At 28.0% G+C, this 21,217-nt stretch overlaps 1 protein-coding gene across 9 annotated transcripts in view; it reads left to right on the top strand.

Moving 5' to 3' along the window:
• The window catches only part of ab (BTB/POZ-zinc finger protein abrupt), a 181,673-nt gene that overhangs the window by 75,828 nt on the left and 84,628 nt on the right, over window positions 1-21,217 (top strand). The window lies entirely within an intron of this gene.

Genomic DNA, 21,217 nt, shown 5'->3' with positions numbered 1-21,217 from the left:
AACCAAAACAAGATACGTTTATGATACTATTTGATTGTAACTTCACATTATAGTGTGGTATATCCATGGCATAAAGAATTGAAGTTAAACATGACAAATCTCTGACATTAACCCACCTCACCCCTATCATGACGTAGGCGCCCCACCCCCAACATATCTCATAATATGAATATATTGACATTTGTTATTGTTTTTTTCATGCAAATTATTGGGATTTCTATTCTTCAGTAGTTCTCTTCTAACGGTATAAAATATGTTTTTGATATCACAAAAGGTAAAGAAGATATCACAAAAAACATCTACCATAATTATTTTTCGAAATACCCTCAAAACACAAAACCGCGTGCGTCCGCTGTCATACTTATGACACAACTGCCAACTTTTGGGAGATGATAGATCTTCATTAAACTCACAAGTTTGCCTTTAACGGATTTTTTCTAGCACTTGTATTTTGCGAGAAAATAGGCGATGGCGTACCCGCCCCAGTGGCGAAGGCGCCCCATGTTACCATATGTACTTGAAATATTAAATGAATAATTTCAATACCAAATATAGTGTCGAAAAAATCAAACAAAATATGTAATTAAAATGGGGATTTTATTATTATTTTGTGTCTTATACAGGGCAATCATGAATAAAAATTCCGCGTTGAAATTGTTCTCTTTTCCCGATTTCACATTTTTTATTTCCATATGTATGCCCAACAAGAGAATATTTTTTTTTTGTTTCGGCGAGATCAATCCATAATTAAGTGATTCCAGTAATTTACAACATTTCAAAATATTGATTTTAAGAGAATTTCAATTTTTAAAATTATTTTCCGTGCGGAAAATTCCGAGGAAAAAATTCAGTAAATTTTATGTAGAATATTTTTGTCTTTGATGTCATCCCTCTAAACTAATATTTTTTGGGAAAGTATTGCCTAAACTCATATGGAGTACAACATTAATCCTAAAATGTGCTTTAATTTTTACAGATTTTTATCATTTAGATACGAGTTAGAGTTAAGTCCTATAGTCAAATTTTAAGTCCTATATATTTTAAGTCCTATAGTCAAATTTTGTGACAAACAATAGGTCTATCTGGTTACCCTAAAATTTGTAACAACTTGTTCCAATTGTTGCTGGAAGTCGTCTGTTAACACAAAAAACCAGCAAAAGAGAGCGATTCGAGAGAGACATTTTGACAGTTCTTTCACTGAGAGTGTGCAAATTCTTGCTGGGCAAATTTCTTCTAGCAAGCACTAGCAATTCTTCTTCTTCCTGAAAACAGTCAATCATCTGTTTTTAGTTTTTTGTTGATTTATGTTTGTGAAAATTAAAAACTATTTGTCGGACAAATTGTTCTGTTTTGGCAAGCCAGCTGATTGCTTGCTGGTTTTTGCCGGGGAGGTGTCTGTTTACTTTTTACAATTTTCTAGCAAAAGAGAATAAAAACCCCTTACTCTCTGAGAAAGTTCTTGCTGGACAATTCTTTCTCATTTTAAATTAAATTTTTAACGATTTTGAAAAAGTAACCCACGTGAAGGTAAATTTCTTTAACAAATAAATTGCTTGCATTGTTTTTTTGCAAAATATAACCGAAGAGTCTATATACCAAAAAAGTTAAAAATCCAAGTAATCTTAACTCCAATATTTCCAAAAATGTAGAAATGGGTGGAACTTGACCCCCTCTTTTTGTTAACTCTCAATATGAGCTTTCAAAACGGGGGACTATTTTTGAGTCTCTTTCAAAATCAGCCTGATTTGTCGGCATGTATCTTTGGTTTTGTCCAATGTTAATAAAATCTTGCATAAAGATCATATAGGCCCACGTTTTTATATAGCCATCTTATAACGGCACCACCGTTTTGAGGTTATGCATTTATAAATATGTGCATTTTTTGTAACCCTGTAAAATAAAAGATCTCTATTGGAAAAACATATTCTCCAAATTTCATAGCTCTATTTTCATCCATTTAAAAAATCTAGATTGTGAAATTTATTCTAGAATATAACTACAATTTTAAAAAGGGCCTTAATATACCATAATTGACTCCAAAGCCATATATATTTCAAATTTAATTGAACTGAAGTGAAAGATACGATCCTAAAATGTTGCATAAATTTAAATATTGGTACCAAGGGGGTAGAATATATCATAAAGACATCTATATGTCGTATTTAATTGGTTAAACTTCCTAAAACTAGGATTCTAAAATGCTGATTGAATTTAAAAGGTAATGCATGATGGAGTGAGTTTTTGAAAATTTAGGTTGGGTATCTGGAAAATATTGTGCCATCTATATTTCAATTTTAATATCTAGAAATATAGAGTAATTTGAGTAAGTACAATATGGTGAACATATTTTTAGGCGAAATATTGTAATAAATATTGAATTACTAGTTTTTGGCAAACAAGGCTTATAGATAGGTATTATATGCTGAAATATTCAGGTAATATAGTCTGGTGGTTTCTTAAAATTTGTTCTTCGAAGAATACAAAAAAAAAAATTGCTACAAATATTTCTATAATGTGTATTATATTATAGAGCCATCTATATTTCAATTTTAAGATTTCGAAATATAGAGTAATTTGAGTAAGAACAATTTGATGAACATATTTTAGGCGAAATATAATAAATATTGAATTACTATTTTGGCATGTAGACTTATAAATAGGTATTATATGCTGAAATACGCAGGTAATATAGTCTGTGTATAAGGGGGCATACTATACATACCCTGTAAATACCCCGAAGTCATCTATTTTTCAAAATTAATTAGTCAGTAAATGGTGTCCTAAATATTACATGAATTTAGATATTAATGAATGATGGAGTAAATTTTTGAAAATTTTTCTTAGAAGAATACAAAAATTTGCTAAAATATCACTTGTAATGTGTATGATAATATAGAGCCATCTATATTTTAATTTTAAAATGTTGACATATGAGTAAATTGAGGAAGAACCATTTGATGAACACATTTTTAGGCGAAATATTATAATAAATATTGAATTACTAGTTTTTGATATGGAACACTTATAGATAGGTATTATATGCTGAAATACTCAGGTAATATAGTCTGCTTATATAAAAACCTTGAAGCCCAATAATACATATAACCTATTTCTCTTTCCCTCTCTCTCTCTAATCTATAATGTTTTCATGTACAAAAGACACAATGCTACGATAATAACATTTAAAAAATACCAAATTATATAAATCAATAAAAAATATAAATTTAGCCTTGATTACGAAGAGTTGATTATAAAAAAATAAAATTTTGAAATTTCCAACATTTAATTGAGTTACGTTTCTTTACTCTAAATATGTACATATACATATGTATGTACAACATACATACATATGTATGTACAACATACATACATATGTATGTAAGTCTGTATAGCCGTAAAAAACCCCACAATAAAAACTATTAAAAAATATGCGTTGGTTTATTTTGTTATTGATTTACTTCCCTAACACCTTCTCTTTTTGTTTGTCCGTCTACAAAAAAGATACAAATCTTAGTTAATTTTAACCCAAGATTGACGTCATTTTTTCAGAAGGGGGTCTATTTTGTTTGGAGTTGACATTGTCGTCGTTGTTGTAACAACGAATAGACAAACTCTTTGGTGGTGACTATTGTATTTCAAATCTTTTTTTTTTTATCAAAAGAGAAGAAATAATCCCAACAACAACAACAATCAACCATCACTGAAAAATTGCCTTTGTATTGTAATAAAAAACAATAAAAAAACTTAAAACGAAACAACATTTCAATGGTCAATTTCTTCAATACTATCAAACTTGAAATACCTACATACAAATATTTGAATAGGTATATTATTAAGTTTTATTTACTAACCTAAAGGCTTTTTCCAATGTACTACGACGTACAGTAAACTATTAAAGTTTTGTTTTTTTTTTTTAATAACAGTGATGGCAAAATTTGGAATATTTTGGTACCATTCGTAAATTTTAAATTTTTGTTTTAATTTTGACAATTAAATATAAGGTGTAATTTATTTACACTGGTTCTGATATAAAGTGTTTTTAACAAATATGTCATTTATTTGACAGATATTTATTCAGTGGAATTGACAACTCAAATTACACTTTTTTTAAATTCCCAGCAAAAGTACTCATTACAAATCCTCATACAAACCCCTTATTTCAACAAGAGCATGTCGTGTAAAATAAGTACTTATTTTTTACCACTTTAATAAGTAGTTGCGACTGCTCATTTAACCAATTATGTATGTGGCCATAAAAGAAGTTCCTCGCGCGACATGCCCTTGTTAAAATAATGGCTTAGTAGGGGGTTTTGTAATGAATATTTTTGCTGCATTCTGTTGTAAATACGGCATAAGACGAATTGTACACTAATAAGGTAAACAACATGTTCGCACGACATACCCTTGTTAAAATAATTGATAAATAAGGGGTTTTATAATGAGTAATCTTCATCGATCAATTTTGAAAAGAATTCTATACGGAAAAACTCCTCAATTATTTATCTAAAACAACCACAAGCAAATATTGAATTTCTTAACCAAATGTGTTCATTAGGGGTTATGACTTTTTGACGTTGACCACGACATATCCATGTTAAAATAATCGATTAGTAAGGGGTTTTGTAATGAGTAATAATCTTCGCTCAATTTTAAAAAGCATTCCATGCGGACAAAGTTCTTACTTATTTAGCTACAACAACCACAGACAAATATTGAATTTCTTAAGCAAATATGTTCATTAGGGTTATGACTTTTTGACCTTTTTTCTCAAAAATGATTTCTTGCAGCGGGAATGAAACAACTTTTGTCTATTTATGACTAAAATAACGTTTTTTTTTATTTAAGTATTAAAAAAATACCATATATACTATACAAAAACACTATCAAATGAAAAAACAAATAAAAAAATTTTTCCTGTGGCACGTATGAATGGCCTTTTGCCTATTATTGACTATAATAACTTTTATTCCATTTAAATATTGAAATAGGTCCCGCACAAACCCCATTTAATTGATATGATATATGAAATAAAATTATATATTATATAAAATTATACATTATAAAAATTAAATATACATGCATGTATGTATGTATGTAATAATATGTCAATAAATTTAGTGAAAAACAAAATATTATGCAATTTTTGTTACGTCGTGTGGCTCCATATATATCGGCTTATAGCATGGTAGAACAAATACAAGGTAAAGTTAATACTACAACAAATACAACTCGAACAACAACCACAAAGGAATTTGTTTTTGTTTGTAAATCTTAGTGTCAACGTAAATGTAAACAAAACAAGGAAATGTCTATAAATTATTGGAATTTAAAAACTAATAATTTTTCACATTTGATTGAATATTTTGGAAAACATGAATGAAAACTCGTTAGATTTTCAATTTGAATGTTTCCATATCATTCCACTAAATGCATAATTTCTCGCAGAAAGTAGAATACATGCAAACATGTTTCGGGTCGCTGGTAAATCATTGAAAAAAGAGAAGTTGTTTCAATCATTTGCTTTTGAAAACAAAAAAGCACATGTTTATTAGGGCTTTATTCTTTTCAAGTTTAACAAAATACCACACATATTAACAAATATTGTACCGCCTCTATAAGCGGTGTTTTAGTGTGCGGCATGTCGTTTGGACCTGGAGGAGGTTACATGTCAATGATATGAAGCCGTCTTTATGGGAAATAGTTTTTTTTTTTCTGATGAATAAATTTGTTCTTGAAAAATATATATCCCTAATATACATCGAACATAGAAATAAATACATAAAATGTCGAATGGAATTTGACACTAACACTACAACCCAGTTCAGTCAGCTGGGTATTGCTGCTACCTTTTCTTGTTCTACCATGGGCTTATAGAGTGTTAAAAAGTTTGTCAAAAAAGCACATATAAATTTTTAATGACTTTCCTCGTTTGCTTTTTTATGGAATCACTTTATAATTAAGTTTTTACCTAACCTTTAGTAAAAACTCATCAAAATATAATACAGCGATACGAGGTTGTAAAAAAGTCATAACCCTAGTGTTCATGCGTAACTAATCTTACCCCGTAGGCGTCAAATCCATTATTCCATCCATTTTTTGGAATGTCATAGGAAGAAAGTGCTTACTTGAATGACCATATATCACCGCTTACAAGGTGGTTACTTAAAAGTATTTGATTGATCTTGATCGAAAAAATTATTTCATCAATATTTTATTTGCCATACTTTTTGACCAAATAATTCATGGCAATTGGTACTAAGTAGTACCATACCTATCACTCACTCACACATACACACACTTTAAAACAATCTTATTTTATTATATATTTTTTATTAATTTTTTTTCATTCTTGAACTGTAAAGATCTCCTCATTTGCCTCCATTCATCTAATGATGATGATGATATTTTCAAACGAACGCACTTAGTACACGCACATAATCTTTCTCACTTGCTCTTGTGTTCCCTGTTCGTTCACTCAAATGGTTTCTTTCTCTTTCTGACTCTCTGGCGTTCGTTTGTTCGTTTTGTTTGGTTAGTTCGTTCAGTCAGCAGCTCTTGCAATTCAAATCAAATATTAAATGAAATAATATCAGAAAAAATAATGTACGTTTTTTGTTGTTGTTGTATTTGTGTAAGTAAAAGCAATGTGTGTGTGTACACATTTTATTCCACAATATATAATTTTATTTTAGTAGATTTGGTATTTGATTTTTCAAAAACATCGTTGTCGTTGTTATTTGTTCATGTATTTTGTTGTCTATCTTTTTTTTTTGTTTTTCCATTTTTAATCTCTCTGTTATTGGCCAACTACATACTTGCTTGTAGTTGTGGTATAGTTGTTGTTTTTTTTGGTATTTAATGTGCGTATAGTTTTCATTGGTTAATACAAAGTTGCTTGCTGTATTTGTCGTCGTTGTTGTTGTTGTCGTCATCATTATTGTATATGGTATTTGTTTTTAATGTAGGTTTTATTGCCACCAATGTAGTGCCTGGTCGGTTCCAAAGCATTATTCATTGTTGGAGGTGTCATTGTTGTTAGTATTCGATTATATATTATTTACTATAAAACTTTTTGTTGTTTTATTGTTGTAATTGTTAGTTTTGTTCTTTGCTTCTTTACAATTGGTGGAAGAATTTTAAAATTGATTATCTCCTAACCTCTTCATGGTTATCACCAATATCTTTGTAGAATCAATTTTTTAGTCTCGTGTTCGTTCCTATGTTAATTATTTGATCGAAGAGTTCTAATACGCACGCCCCTTTTGTTTTTGGCAAACAAATTACCATCTTCATTTATGGGCAAAAAAAAAAAATTGCCAAAATTATTCCCAAAAATTTACATAATTTTTTTTCTCAAATCTCTCAAATGTTCTTTTGTTGTCTTTCATGAATACAAATTTGCCTTTATTAATATTTTTGTTAAACATGGATTTTTGTTTCACGTTGGCCATAAAAAGGTTAATAACGGTCAAATGATACCGTTTAGATCATGTCATACTTTAGATAAGCAAGGTTTCTGTTGTTGTTATCATATACAAATAGATTTATTTTAATAAAAATATATTATTTTTTTAATTACGGAACTGATTTTTCTCTTCCAGTAAACTATAATAAAATAACATAGAAATCGCAAAGGTCGTAAAAAGTTTTGAAATTCTCTTCACGAAATGCTGTTTAATTTAATTAAAATATTTTCACAAATAAAACTTTCTATTAAGTGGGGCCGGTCGGTCGTACTAGAAATGCGTAATCGAGAGCAAAAGTCAACTTTTCGATTTTTACCTTTAACTTAGAAGTCGAATTTGACTTTTCCCTTCATCTAGAAATTCGATTTTTTTTCTCTAGATTCTAACCATTCGGTTAAAAAATCGACTTTTCGATTTTTGCCTTCAATTAAAAAGTTTAATTTTCTTTCCATTCGAAAGCAAAAGTCGACTTCTTGATTTTTTCTTCAACTAAAAAATCGATTTTTTCAGTTCAGTTAATGGCGAAAACTCGATTTTCAAACAATTTTCCTAACGAATCAAAAGAAAATTTGTATTTTTATATGAAGGCAAAAATCGATTAGTCAATTTTTGCCTTCATATACAAATTCAAATATTCTTTCGATTTGTTAGAAAAATTGTTAAAAAATAATCGAGCTTTTGCCTTTAACTGAAAAGTCGATTGTCTTTCAACTCCTACAAATCAGTTAAAAATCGGCTTTTAGATTTTTGCATTAAAAAATATTTGAATTTTTTGAAAGCGGAAGATTTTTAAAAAATTTTTCTAACAAATCGAAAGAAAATTTGTATTTTTATATGAAGGCAAAAATCGATTAGTCAATTTTTGCCTTCATATACAAATTTAAATTTTCTTTCGGTTTGTTAGAAAAATTGGTAAAAAATCGACTTTTCGACTTTAACTGAAATGTCGATTGTCTTTCAATTCCTACAAATCAATTAAAAATCTATTTTTAGATTTTTGACTTCAAATAAAATTTTGTAAAATTTTTCTTTTGATATTTCCACCCCGTGTTCGCATCGATTTTTGATCAATTTTGCCTTCAACTTAAAAGTCGATTGTCTTTCAATTCCGACAAATCAGTTATACATCCACTTTTAGATTTTTGGCTTCAGATAAAATTTTATAAACTTTTTCTTTCGATTTTCCCACTCCGTGTTCGCATCGATTTTTATTAAATTTTGCCTTCAACTTAAAAGTCGATTGTCTTTCAATTCCGACAAATCAGTTATACATCGACTTTTAGATTTTTGCCTTCAAATAAAAAATTTGAATTTTCTTTCGATTTTTCCACCCAACTTAAAGTGATCGATTTTTGATAATTTTGTCGATTGTCTTTCAATTCCTACAAATCAGTTAAAAATCGACTTTTAGATTTTTGACTTCAAATAAAATTTTTCTTTCGATTTTTCCACCCCGTCTTCCACCCGCCTTCAACTGAAAAGTCGATTGTCTTTCAATTCCTACAAATCACTTAAAAATCGACTTTTAGATTTTTGACTTCAAATAAAAATTTATAAAATTTTTCTTTCGATTTTTCCACTCCCTGTTCGCGTCGATTTTTGATAAATTTTGCCTTCAACTTAAAAGTCGATTGTCTTTTAATTCCGACAAATCAGTTATACATCGACTTTTAGATTTTTGCCTTCAAATAAAAAATTTGAATTTTCTTTCGATTTTTCCACCCAACTTAAAGTGATCGATTTTTGATAAATTTTGTCGATTGTCTTTCAATTCCTACAAATCAGTTAAAAATCGACTTTTAGATTTTTGATTTCAAATAAAATTTTGTAAAATTTTTCTTTCGATATTTCCACCACGTTTCCGCACGATTTTTGATAAATTTTGCCTTCAACTTAAAAGTCGATTGTCTTTCAATTCCGACAAATCAGTTATACATCGACGTTTAGATTTTTGCCCTCAAATAAAAAATTTCAATTTTCGATTTTTCCGCCCAACTTAAAGTGATCGATTTTTGATAAATTTTGCCTTTAACATTAAAAATCCAAATTTTCTTCCGATCCTAACAAATCGATTTAAAATCGTCTTTTCGATTTTGGCATTGAGCTGAAAAGTCGATTTTTATTCAAGTTCTGGACAAATCAGTTAAAAAATCAGTCGATTTTTCCACTCAACTTAAAGTCGACTAAAATCGACTGCGTGATCGATTTTTTTGATAAATGTTGCTGTCAACCACGGTCGTCGTTCCAAATCATATTCTATGAAAAGTTATTGATACGAAAATCGTAAGTCGATTGCGAATAGTCGACTTTAAAATCGACTTTAAATTTTAGATTTTCAACGCAAAAAGCCAATTATTCGAAAGTCTTCATACCTATTCCTAGTACTATTTGGTTCGACGTGCTCTCAAAATCCTGTGATCTAGTATTTTCTGGTGAAAATAGAATCAAAAAATAACAATGATTTTAATATGAAAGAAGCCTCCCGTTGTACCTTCCAAGAACAATTGAGTGAATTTGCAGATTTTGAAAAAACAACTGTTTTGTGTGATGCATACTTTTAGGAGTTAAATTAAATATTATTTTTGCTTATTTCAACCAGTGGAATTTCGCTATATGTAGCTGCTGGGGACGAACGTTATAGAGATACTATTCTGTGTGAGAAATTCATTTTTGTAGTTTTTAAATAGATTGGTTAAAGAGAAATTTTCGTTGTAGAAAAGTTTGACTATGTAACTCTTTCACTAGTGGTTCCACAGCATTGAGCTAAATAGATTTTAATATGGAAAAAAGCCCTCCGTTGTAACGTCCATGAATAATTGAGACAGTCTGGAGATTTTGCATATGTTTCAAAAACAGCATTCTTATGATTGATGCATACTTTCAGGAGTTAAACATAAACTACGTAATATTGCTAAATATGTTTGAAAAAATATTATTTAATTTTTTTCTTTAATTGGAAATGAATGAAGAATTATTGGGAAGCCATTCAAAAGGTCACAAACAATTTTAATTTGATTATGTTCAATTTATTATTTTATGTATATTTTTGAGAGTTAGAATCAGATGTTATGAATTTTCAAAGATCGAATGGATATCCGGACTTCAATTTGGTTTTAATACTTTGATCAAAATGTTGGGAAATAAATTCTAATTCTCTTCAAGATAAGAGCTGTCTTTATAAAATCCACACTTCAAAAATTAAACCAAACTAAAAATCAATATTAATTTAAAAAAAAATTAAAAATTAATTTCTCACTTTTCCCTGCATTTTTTATTTCGCATCAAAATCAACTCTAAGTAAAATAAAACTTGTTCCCAAGCATTTCGCACATGCCATATAGCGATCGAAAACAAATCTGCTCCACTTGTGACAACAAAATTAAATGAAATCAAAACGGAACGGAACGCCAACAATTTGTCATAAATCTTAAGCAAAAAACAACCAGCCGAAAATAAAAAAATCTCCGGAAGTGGAAGTCACTCATGAGTTGACACATATTTGTGTTATCTTAAAAATATAAATACGGCATTAAGGCAATTCTTAAGTATTTAAAAACAAGAAACAAAAAAAACAAATCCCATATGATAATATGATCTAATAATAACAGATAATATTTATTTAAGTAAGCCAACAAGTATGCTTTTTTACTCAAAACATGTGAGCAAGCAAGCTGCTGCTGAGTCATATCTCACTAACGAATTAATACGAAACAGAATTCCCCCAAACTTGTTATGTACTCGTTTAAAACACTTTATATATTACGGATAATTTCTTCCTATTTGTTTATTTTTGGGGCTTTCCCACATGTTAGAAGGGCAGTGGGGAGGGGGTCACCCGATAAAAAGAGAGATTTGCCATAACAATCTTGCAAATTGTTTTAAGTTTAACATAAACATTTACCACACATTTATTTTACGATTATTTCAGCGCGTATTTTGTTTTTATTATGTCGCTAAGCAGAGACTGAAGATATTAAGACATAAACAATTCGCACAACTATATAAACAAACGTGGAAAAGGAAAGAATAAGGGAAAAGAAAAACCAAGCGAAAAAACTGTCAACCAATGTTGTTTATAAATACATTACAAGCACTTGCCTTCTGTGCTCCCTCTCCTTCGCCTCATCGTGCTTCCTTTCTTCCCACACTTTAACGGTTATTAATGTGTGTATTTTGGAAAATATGACTATGTGGCTGTAGCAAAATTGGTGAAAAGAAAGTACTTGGCTGGTATCGTTTGTGAGCTCATACACATATCCATATCACTAAAATCAATGTTTTTTGTTGGTGTTCTTGTTGTTATGCCAAAAAGACAACGACCCCCAAGTCAAACAAATTTGTTTCATAAAATACACATCTCCCCAAAATAACAATAACAGCAAAGCTCCTCATGTTAAAAAAGGGTGATTTTCATATATCTTTTCTCCGAGAACATAAGTAAAATATCAATTTTCCAAAAATATACTGACACTGACGCTTATACTGCTGATATCTTGCTGTAGATAAAACACACACTCTCCCACCCACTTTAAAGATGATGCAGTAAGATGTATTACAATAATTTTTTGTCAATTGAGCAATTTTTCGCCACACAGCACAATTGATGGGGACAAACAGCTGATCTGTTGATTTTCTTGTATGTACGTTGCATACTTTTAGGAGCTAATAGTAAAAAATCATTAATACAAATACAAACAAATAATAAATATCGTAATATTGTTCGTATATTATTTTCAATGGATAATCATTGTTTTATCTATAGAAGGTATTAGAATTATAATAATTCAATATCACTCTAAAAATGACCTTCGCAAAACTAACAGATAATTTTTTAAATTCACAGTCTTCTCTCTATTGTAGACCTTTTCTTCTTATGTTGTTTTTGTGATATGATTTAAATTACCTTAGGTTAATTAAAGGCCAAGAAAGTCAAAGAATATAATAGAAGTTACATTTAAATTAGGTCAAGACAAAATGTTATAAGGTGTCTCAGCCTGCTTTTCAAACTAATGAGATTGGCGCCCAACCTAAAATTTGATATTTGTTGTTGATATATAAAAATGCTTTATATGAAATAATGCAAGAATATAGACCAGGGATGGCCACCAACAACAACTTTCCTACGCCTGCGGGCACACGAAACACACGTACACTATAAACACATTCGTTAGGTTGATGCATTGTTTACGTTTCCACTCACACTAGCGCAAGTTATAATCTTCAAGTGTGTGTTTTTGTCCATCCCTGATATAGACGACTGTTTACAGCAATTGCTTTGGAAACTGCTGATCTTTTGGTTTCAGTTGAAGGCTGATGCATACTTTTAGGGGCTTAAAGTAGAAAAATCATTAATGCAAATAAATATTTTACATTGTTTGTAAAGGCTTTCCAACTATGTAAAATCACTGTCTAGAGGTGAGCTTTAAACGTTATACTGCGTTTAGAAGATATATTTGGAAGCCATTATCCAGAAAGGATATGTAGAAAAATCATTAATAATCATTCAAATTTTTAATATTAATTTTTAAAGACTTTTCTTCTATAGGAACAGGTGATATACTGTGTATAGAAGATATTTCTAAGCAAAAGAGAAAAGAACTTTTGAACATCTTCTGAAAAGTCTTCTGTCTCTTTCAGATCTCTTCTCCTAATTCATTTTGTCAATTTGTTTATTAATTTATTTAGCTATTTTTTAATTTATTTTTTTTTTTTTTTGTATGATTGAAATGATCTTTGTTAGGCCAGTAATTAAAGGTCAAGAAAAAAAAAATAATTAGTAAATTAAACAAGTTAGATCAAGACAAAATTTTATAAATTGTCTATGTCTACTTTTCAAACCAATGCTATTGGCGCCCAACGTAAAGTTTGGTAGTTGGTGATATTTACAAAGAGAATATAAACAATTGTTTTTCCCTATTTAATGAGGAAGAAATCTTCAACAGCTTAAAAACATTTATAAGTATTCAGATAGTATAAATCTTTCGAGTTTTTGGTAGTGGCGCCCAACGTAAAAATATATTTTAATAATTTTGTTTTTTATCAGCAAAATTTCATTTTGAACAAAAAAACTGTAATTGTGATTTGGCGCCCAAGGTAAACATATAATTTCTTTAAGCAGTGGAGCCCAATAATTATTTCAATATTTTAATTTTTTTATACCACTCTTTTCGACCACAATTTCATAATATTTTTTTTTATGTTTACCTTTTTTGTGATTTGAATCCAAATGAAACACATGACTTCTTTCTATTTGCTATATTTTCAGAATATTAAAATAAAAAAGTGGTGCCCAAGGCATTTTTTACATTTAAATTAATTTTTTAATCTATTTTCATATGAACCTCTTAAACAAACATGCCCAGCAAAAATACCCATTACAAAACCCTCTACTAACCCATTATTTTTACAAGGGCATGTCGAGCGAAATAGGTAGTTATTTTGTGACCACTTAAATAAGTAGTTAAATAACTAGTTACTAAAAGTCGTGACTACGCATGAAACTACTTATTTAAGTGGCCAAAAATAACTACTTATGTCGCGAGACATGCCCTTTGTAATGTGTATTTTGGCTGGGTGTGTACTTTTCCGAACGAAATTAAGACATTTATGTGAGTTGTATTTGCCATTGGCTCCCAATATAACGCATTATTTCGTTCTATTTACCACATTTTAAAAGTAGGCAAAGTTCCTTGTAGTGGCGCCCAACGTAATCACTATATTTTTTTATAATTTTTTATTTTAATCTTGAAAATGCTTTAAAAAATACATAATTGAGATTTGAAATAAGAAAAAAATATTTGCCGTTTTGTAATTGGCGCCAAAGGTAAACATACGACTTCTTCCTTAGAATATGGAAACGGTGGCGCCCAATTTTTTTATATTTTTTATTTTTTTATTTTAGAGAATGCAAGATTATATTCGATGGTTTCCAGCAACTGGTGGGGAAACAGCAAATCTTTTTGATTTTTATATAAGGCTGAGGCATACTTTTAGGAGTTACATTTGTAGTTATTAAAAATAAATATTGTGACATTTCTTCTGTGGGAAACCCTTATTTAAATGTGAACTTCGAACGTTTTTCTGTGTATGGAAGTTATTTTTTAAAAGTCATTCTCTAGAGAAAGGCTCTTTTGCAAAATTTCTGAAATGTGTTCTATCTCTTATAGACCATTTCAAGCGTTTATGCCTTTCATATTTCTCCTTCTGAATATTGTTTATTATGGCCTTCAAAAATAAATTCTAAATGTGTGCTGCATAATATTAGTCTTTAAAAAATCAAGCATGTGCAAATCTCCTCATTTCAATTTTCCATATTTATTTTTTTTAATTTAGTGACAGATTTTTTCATTAAAATTCTTCTCTGAAGCGAAGAATTTTTGAAGACCTTCTGAAATGTTGACGGTCTTTTATTGACCAGTTTTAAGCATTTCTGCCCTTAACCAATAGGAAAAATTAGGAAAATAATATGTTAGTTCCTTCAAAATAAAAATCTAAATGTGTGTTGCATAATTTTAGGCTTAAAAACAAAGCATATGTTAACCCCATTATCTTTTCAATTTTCCATAAACTTATTTATTTATTTTTTTTATTTAGTGATTTTAGTCAAAAGTCATTCCCTGGAGAGAAGAACTTCTAAAAAGCCTTCTGTCAAATTGTCATAGGCAATTGTCAAAATGTTTTCTGTCTTTAAAATTTTTGAAAATTGGAAAAAATTGTTTGTTATTATCTTCAAAAATACATGTTAAATATGTGTTGCATAATTTTAGGCTTTGAACAACAAAGCCTTAGTTTTTAATTTTCCATAAAATTTATTGATTTTTTAAATTTGAGTGCCAAAAATTTTCTCGCTAAAAGCCAATTTCTTATTACATTAATTTTTTGTGTCATAAATTTTGTAATTGATTTCATTTGCTAGTCTTGAGTATTTTCAGTGAATCAATTTTCTCCATGACATCTTTCAAATATTTTTCAATTGTCATTCTTTGTGTTTGTAGTACAAAAAACCTGCAACAACAACAATTATCCGTCAGTAGTAAGGCATTGTAAGGCAGATAGATGAATAAATGTGAGACCCAACGACCTGCAATAAGACATTTACATAAATCATTAATACAATTAGCTGTGGACTAATTACTTCAAATTATTCAATTTATTATTGTATGTTAGCGAAATCTATTCGAACAAATAATTGGGTGGGAACAAGGGTGAGGGCGTGTTTGACAAAATGGACCAAGAGAATAAAGGTTATGTCATTTCATGTTAGCTTTGATATTTTCATATAATTATTAAAGAGAAAAATTATATTTAACAAATTTCTAGAGGTGTTTAAAAGTTCCCGGTCCCCTTCTCTTATTGATGGTAATATTATCAAATAATTAAAGTAGATTTTATAATGAATTTTCTGAATGTGTTTTCAAGTTCTCACTCTCCCTCTCTCCCTTTGATTGTGGGAAATATTTATAAATTACAAATTTTCTATCATCGTTTTTTTCTGTTTAGTCCAATTTTATGTTCCTTAACTTCATTACATTTATATTTTATTGTATTGAATATTTTAAAATTTGATTGGATTTTGTAGTTGCCGACACATCTAAACACATGTTGTTACCTTTTAATGTTTTGTGATTTTGTTATCTATGTGGTTTTTTTGAAATGCCCGTGTTACAACAGCATTGGTTGGTCATTGTACAGAATCTAATTAATTATTTCATTAAAATCGGCTTTATTGACATTTTAATTTAGAAAATTTCTAAAATAAAATGCAGCTACATCAACATCAAAGTAAATTTAAATTTATAGTGCAATACTTAATTTTTTTTTTGGGATTTTAAGAGGATAGGAAATTGGAAACGAAGAAGCTATCATCAAAGTTGTTTTAATTGAGGTAATTAAATTAATTTGAAGCATGCTGTTTGGGAGAGTTTGAAAAAACAGCAATATGAAAAAATATTGCCATGACCGTGTGTTATTCTGACTAATTCCAATGCATATTTTTGGGAGTTTACAAAAAATCTCATGATTTTTCAATTTTTTATTAGGTATCTCTGTTTAGGTTTTAAACTTATGCAATTGGCGCCCAACGTAAAATTTGGGGAAATATTAAATCTTTTTTTATAGAATGTGAGAGTATAAGTGACTGTTTTCTACTCTGTACATGTAATAACAGCTTATGTCGAATAATTCTTAGGAGGTCTTGAGAGTGGCGCCCAATGGAAATTTTATATAATTTAATTTTGAAATAAGGTTAACACGTTCGCGGAAGCAAAAAAACTCAGAGAGGTGCAAATGATATTTGTAGGAATTTATAAAATTATTATTTTTAAACATTTATTTTATTAGGTGTCTCTGTTTACTTTTAAATCTTATGATATTGGCGCCCAACGTACATTTTGGGGAAATAAATATTTAATCTCTTTTTTTAGATTATGAGAGTATAACCGACTTTTTTGTTCTGTATTTATAAAAGCAAGTACGTAGGTAGTATAAGTATTTTGACTTGTTGTCGGTGGCGCCCAACGTAAATTATGTATAATTCCATATTGAACTAAGGTCAATTATTGGGACTATGATTGCCATTTTGTGGCTGCCATATGGTGGCATTGCACCATTTTATCTAATTTCACTGCATATTTTTAGGGGTTTACACAAATATAAGATTTTTAAGATTTTATTATTTATGTTAATTTTTATTATTTCCTTTGCCATTTCTGAGCTCACTAAACACATGTATGAGTGTCTTGCTTTAAATCGATCCCTAAATAATAATATCAATTATGTTTTATACTAACCAAAACTAGTTTCCGTCTTTCACATGACCATATACTATAAATGATAAATGATTTCAAGCCTCTGCTGACCTTGGCTAATACAGAAGTTTAAAATTAAAAAAAAAAACACAAAATAATTACTTATATCTACTGGTTATGATTAAAAACGATTAACAATTATTTATGCCTATGGATGGATATTTTTGAGAAGTTTTAACATTTTTTTGTTCATAACCCCAAATGTTGAACTTGGGCTTCCGTAGATCATTATTGTTAATATTATTTTGGGAATTTTTGATCTTATCTTCATCATGAACAACAAAACAACAACGCTGGTGGCAGCATCATGTAAAGATAACAATTCGATTACTGTAATGCTGCTGATCCGCACAGCAAGATCCGCACAAATAAACCCATTAAATTGATGTACATGTGAGAGAATACAAGATCATTAATTATAAAGAGAAGACGAACCAAGCATGTGATGTGTAGTTGAAGTTTTCATTCAGAACACTTGATATTCCATTTACAAGTAGCTAGTCATACATTTTTTTAACTGCTGGTAATAAATTTTGGAATAATAAATGTTAATCAATTAAATATATTTATTATTTGTTGTTCATATTTTTATTGTTGTTGGCAAATCATTGACCCAGCTACAAAAAAGAAGTAGCAGCATAAATTGAAACTTCACAAATCATGGCTTAAATTGTAAAAATATACTCAAAACAATGATAAGTCATTATTTTGGTGCCTCAAGAAGAGTGATCACTTGGAAATGGAACTAATCAAGCACAAAGGAAAATAGAATACTAGGAGATACTACCATAGAGATAATGACAAAAGGCAAAAAAAACATTGAAAAAGGTTTTGAAATCCTGAAAAAAATTTACTCATAACAACAATAAGTCATATTTGGGCATAGAACTAACTAAACACTAAGGGAACTACTTCCCAAGGAGATATACCTACCAGTAGAGATAATGCCATATTTTTCAATATTAAAAAAAAAACATTACAACTTATTCACACATAAATATTTTTCCAGAAACATTCCAGAGGGGACAAGGGAGAATTAGAAATGTGTAGTTTCCCCATGATCATAGCTAACTGTTTTTTATTTTTTGTTTTCTCATCACATGAGATATTACCTACTTTACTGTCATTATTGATGTCTGATAATTTATCAAACTGTTGCTGGTACTGGCCGACAGACAGACATAGACTCAAACAGATGATCATGGTAATTATAACGATTACAATCTACACATGATCTATGTACCTGGATTAGATTACATTTTCTTTATTTTTCCATAGGGTGAAACCGAAAGAAACACAGAAGTAACAAAATCTTTAAAAAATCATTCATCTTGGTAACACTTGTCGCCAACGCCATGACCGAAAGAAAATGTTCTAGCCCACCCTTTAACCTCAAATCAAAGAAGAAGAAAAAATTGGGCAGTTATCATGTAACACGCACTCTTGATGTTTGGTTTTTTTTTCTTATTATCTAAATGTTGTAATTACTTTTTTTGTTTAATGTTGTTTTTGGATGCATTCCACTGAACAGGGGAACCCCTTTTCTATGCCCCCACAACATGGTTTTCGTTCACAAAAAAACCGAACAAAAGAGAAGATGAAAAATACCTGCAATTGGCGCCTACAAAATTAGAGGAGATTGCATCTTTCGTGTTGTTTTTGTTTGATTTATAGGCCATCATATGTTGTGGCAGACGCCTAAACTCACGCAATTGTCATAAAGGGGTGGTTCACTTTTATGGTGTCCCACCAGTGATTAATTGTCTTTTGATGCATTTTAATTTAATTCAAATTAAAGCAACTTGATTTAATAGCGTGTTTAAAGATAAGTTTCGATCAGTTTTCTCATGTGTTTTTTTTTTTGTGATTTGATTGAAATGGCCTTAGGCCGTTAATTAAAGGTTAAGAAATAAAATTTTAAGTAAATTACCCAAACAATATAATAGAAATTACATTTAAATTAGGTCAAGAGAATAAATATTATTAGGTGTCTCTGTCCACTTTTCAGACTAATGTTAGTGGCGCCCAATGTAACGTTTGAAATGTGGGGATATTTACAAGGATAATACATATAAGCGATTTTCTCTGAAGCTTTCAGCAGCTTACAAACATCTATACGTATATTGGTAGTCTAGGTCCTTCGAATTATTGAAAGTGGTGCCCAACGTAAACATTATATTTTTATAAATGTTAATGTTATATTTTTTATTTTATACATTATATTTTATATTATATATTATATATTTTATACTTTATATTTTATATCATATATTTTATTTTTTATATTCTATACTTTATATTTTATATTGTATATTATATATTTTATATTTTTTTATTTTATATTATATATTTTATATCATATATTTTATATTTCATATTTTATACTTTATATTTTATATCATATATTTTATTTTTTATTATATTCTATATTTTATATTGTATATTATACATTTTATATTTTTTTATTTTATATTATATACGTATATTGGTAGTCTTCTGAATTATTGAAAGTGGTGCCCAACGTAAACATTATATTATTATTATATTTACAATTTTTAATTTTTTATCTTTTATTTTATACATTATTTTTTATATTATATATTTTATATCGTATATTTTATATTTTTTTTATTTATATTTTATATTCAATATCTTATATTTTATATTATTTTTTTTATGTTATATATTTTGTATTTTATATTTCATATTTTATACTTTATATTTTTTACTTTATATCATATATTTTATTTTTTATATTTTGTTTTATATTTTATATTTTTTTTTTTTTATTTTATATTATGTTATTTTATTTTATATTTTATATTTTATATACGTATATTCGTAGTATAAGTCTTTCGTATTATTGAAAGTGGCGCCCAACGTAAACATAATATTTTTTTTATAATTTTTAATTTTTTATTTTATACATTATATTTTATATTATATATTTATATTTCATATTTTATACTTTATAGTTTATATCATATATTTTATTTTTTATATTCTATATTTTATATTGTATATTATATATTTTTTTATTTTATATTATATATTTTATATACGTATATTGGTAGTATAAGTCTTCCGAATTATTTAAAGTGGCGCCCAACGTAAACATTATATTTTTATAATTTTTAATTTTATATCTTTTATTTTATACATTATGCATTTTATTTTATACTTTATATTTTATATTATATATTTTATATAATATATTTTATATTTTATTATTTATATTTTATATTCAATATCTCATATTTTATATTATGTTTTTTTATATTATATATTTTGTATTTTATATATTATTTTTCATAATTTGTACTTTATATTTTATATCATATATTTTATTTGTTATATTTTGTTTTATATTCTATATTTTATATTATATTTTTTTTTATTTTATGTTATTTTATATTATATATTTTATATTTTATATACGTATATTCGTAGTATAAGTCTTTCGAATTATTGAAAGTGGCGCCCAACGTAGACATTATATTTTTTTATAATTTTAACTTTTTTATTTTATACATTATATTTTATATTATATATTTTATATCATATATATTATATTTTATTATTTATATTTTATATTCTATATCTTATATTTTATATTTTGTTTTATATTTTATATTTCATATTTTATATCATATATTTTATTTTTTATATTGTATGTTCTATATCTTATATTTTATATTATATATTTTTTATTTTATGTTTTTTATATATATTTTTATAATTTTATATTTTTATCTTAAAAACGATTTCATGTCAACATCTTAAACAAATATATTTTTATTAATGTATTTAATGTAGCTGTGTGAATTGTATTTGCCTTTTTCAGATTGGCGCCCAACATAAACAAATTACTTACCTCTATTTTATACATCTTAAAAGTATACAAACAATTTTCTAATTTTTCCAATTATCTTTTGCTCTCTTTAT

Source organism: Musca autumnalis, unplaced genomic scaffold (assembly GCF_047663935.1).
Source record: "Musca autumnalis isolate F117 unplaced genomic scaffold, ASM4766393v1 scaffold_2, whole genome shotgun sequence".
NCBI lineage: Eukaryota > Metazoa > Arthropoda > Insecta > Diptera > Muscidae > Musca > Musca autumnalis.
Note: the sequence above shows the minus strand (reverse complement) of the source record. Positions and strands in the feature narration are given on the sequence as shown.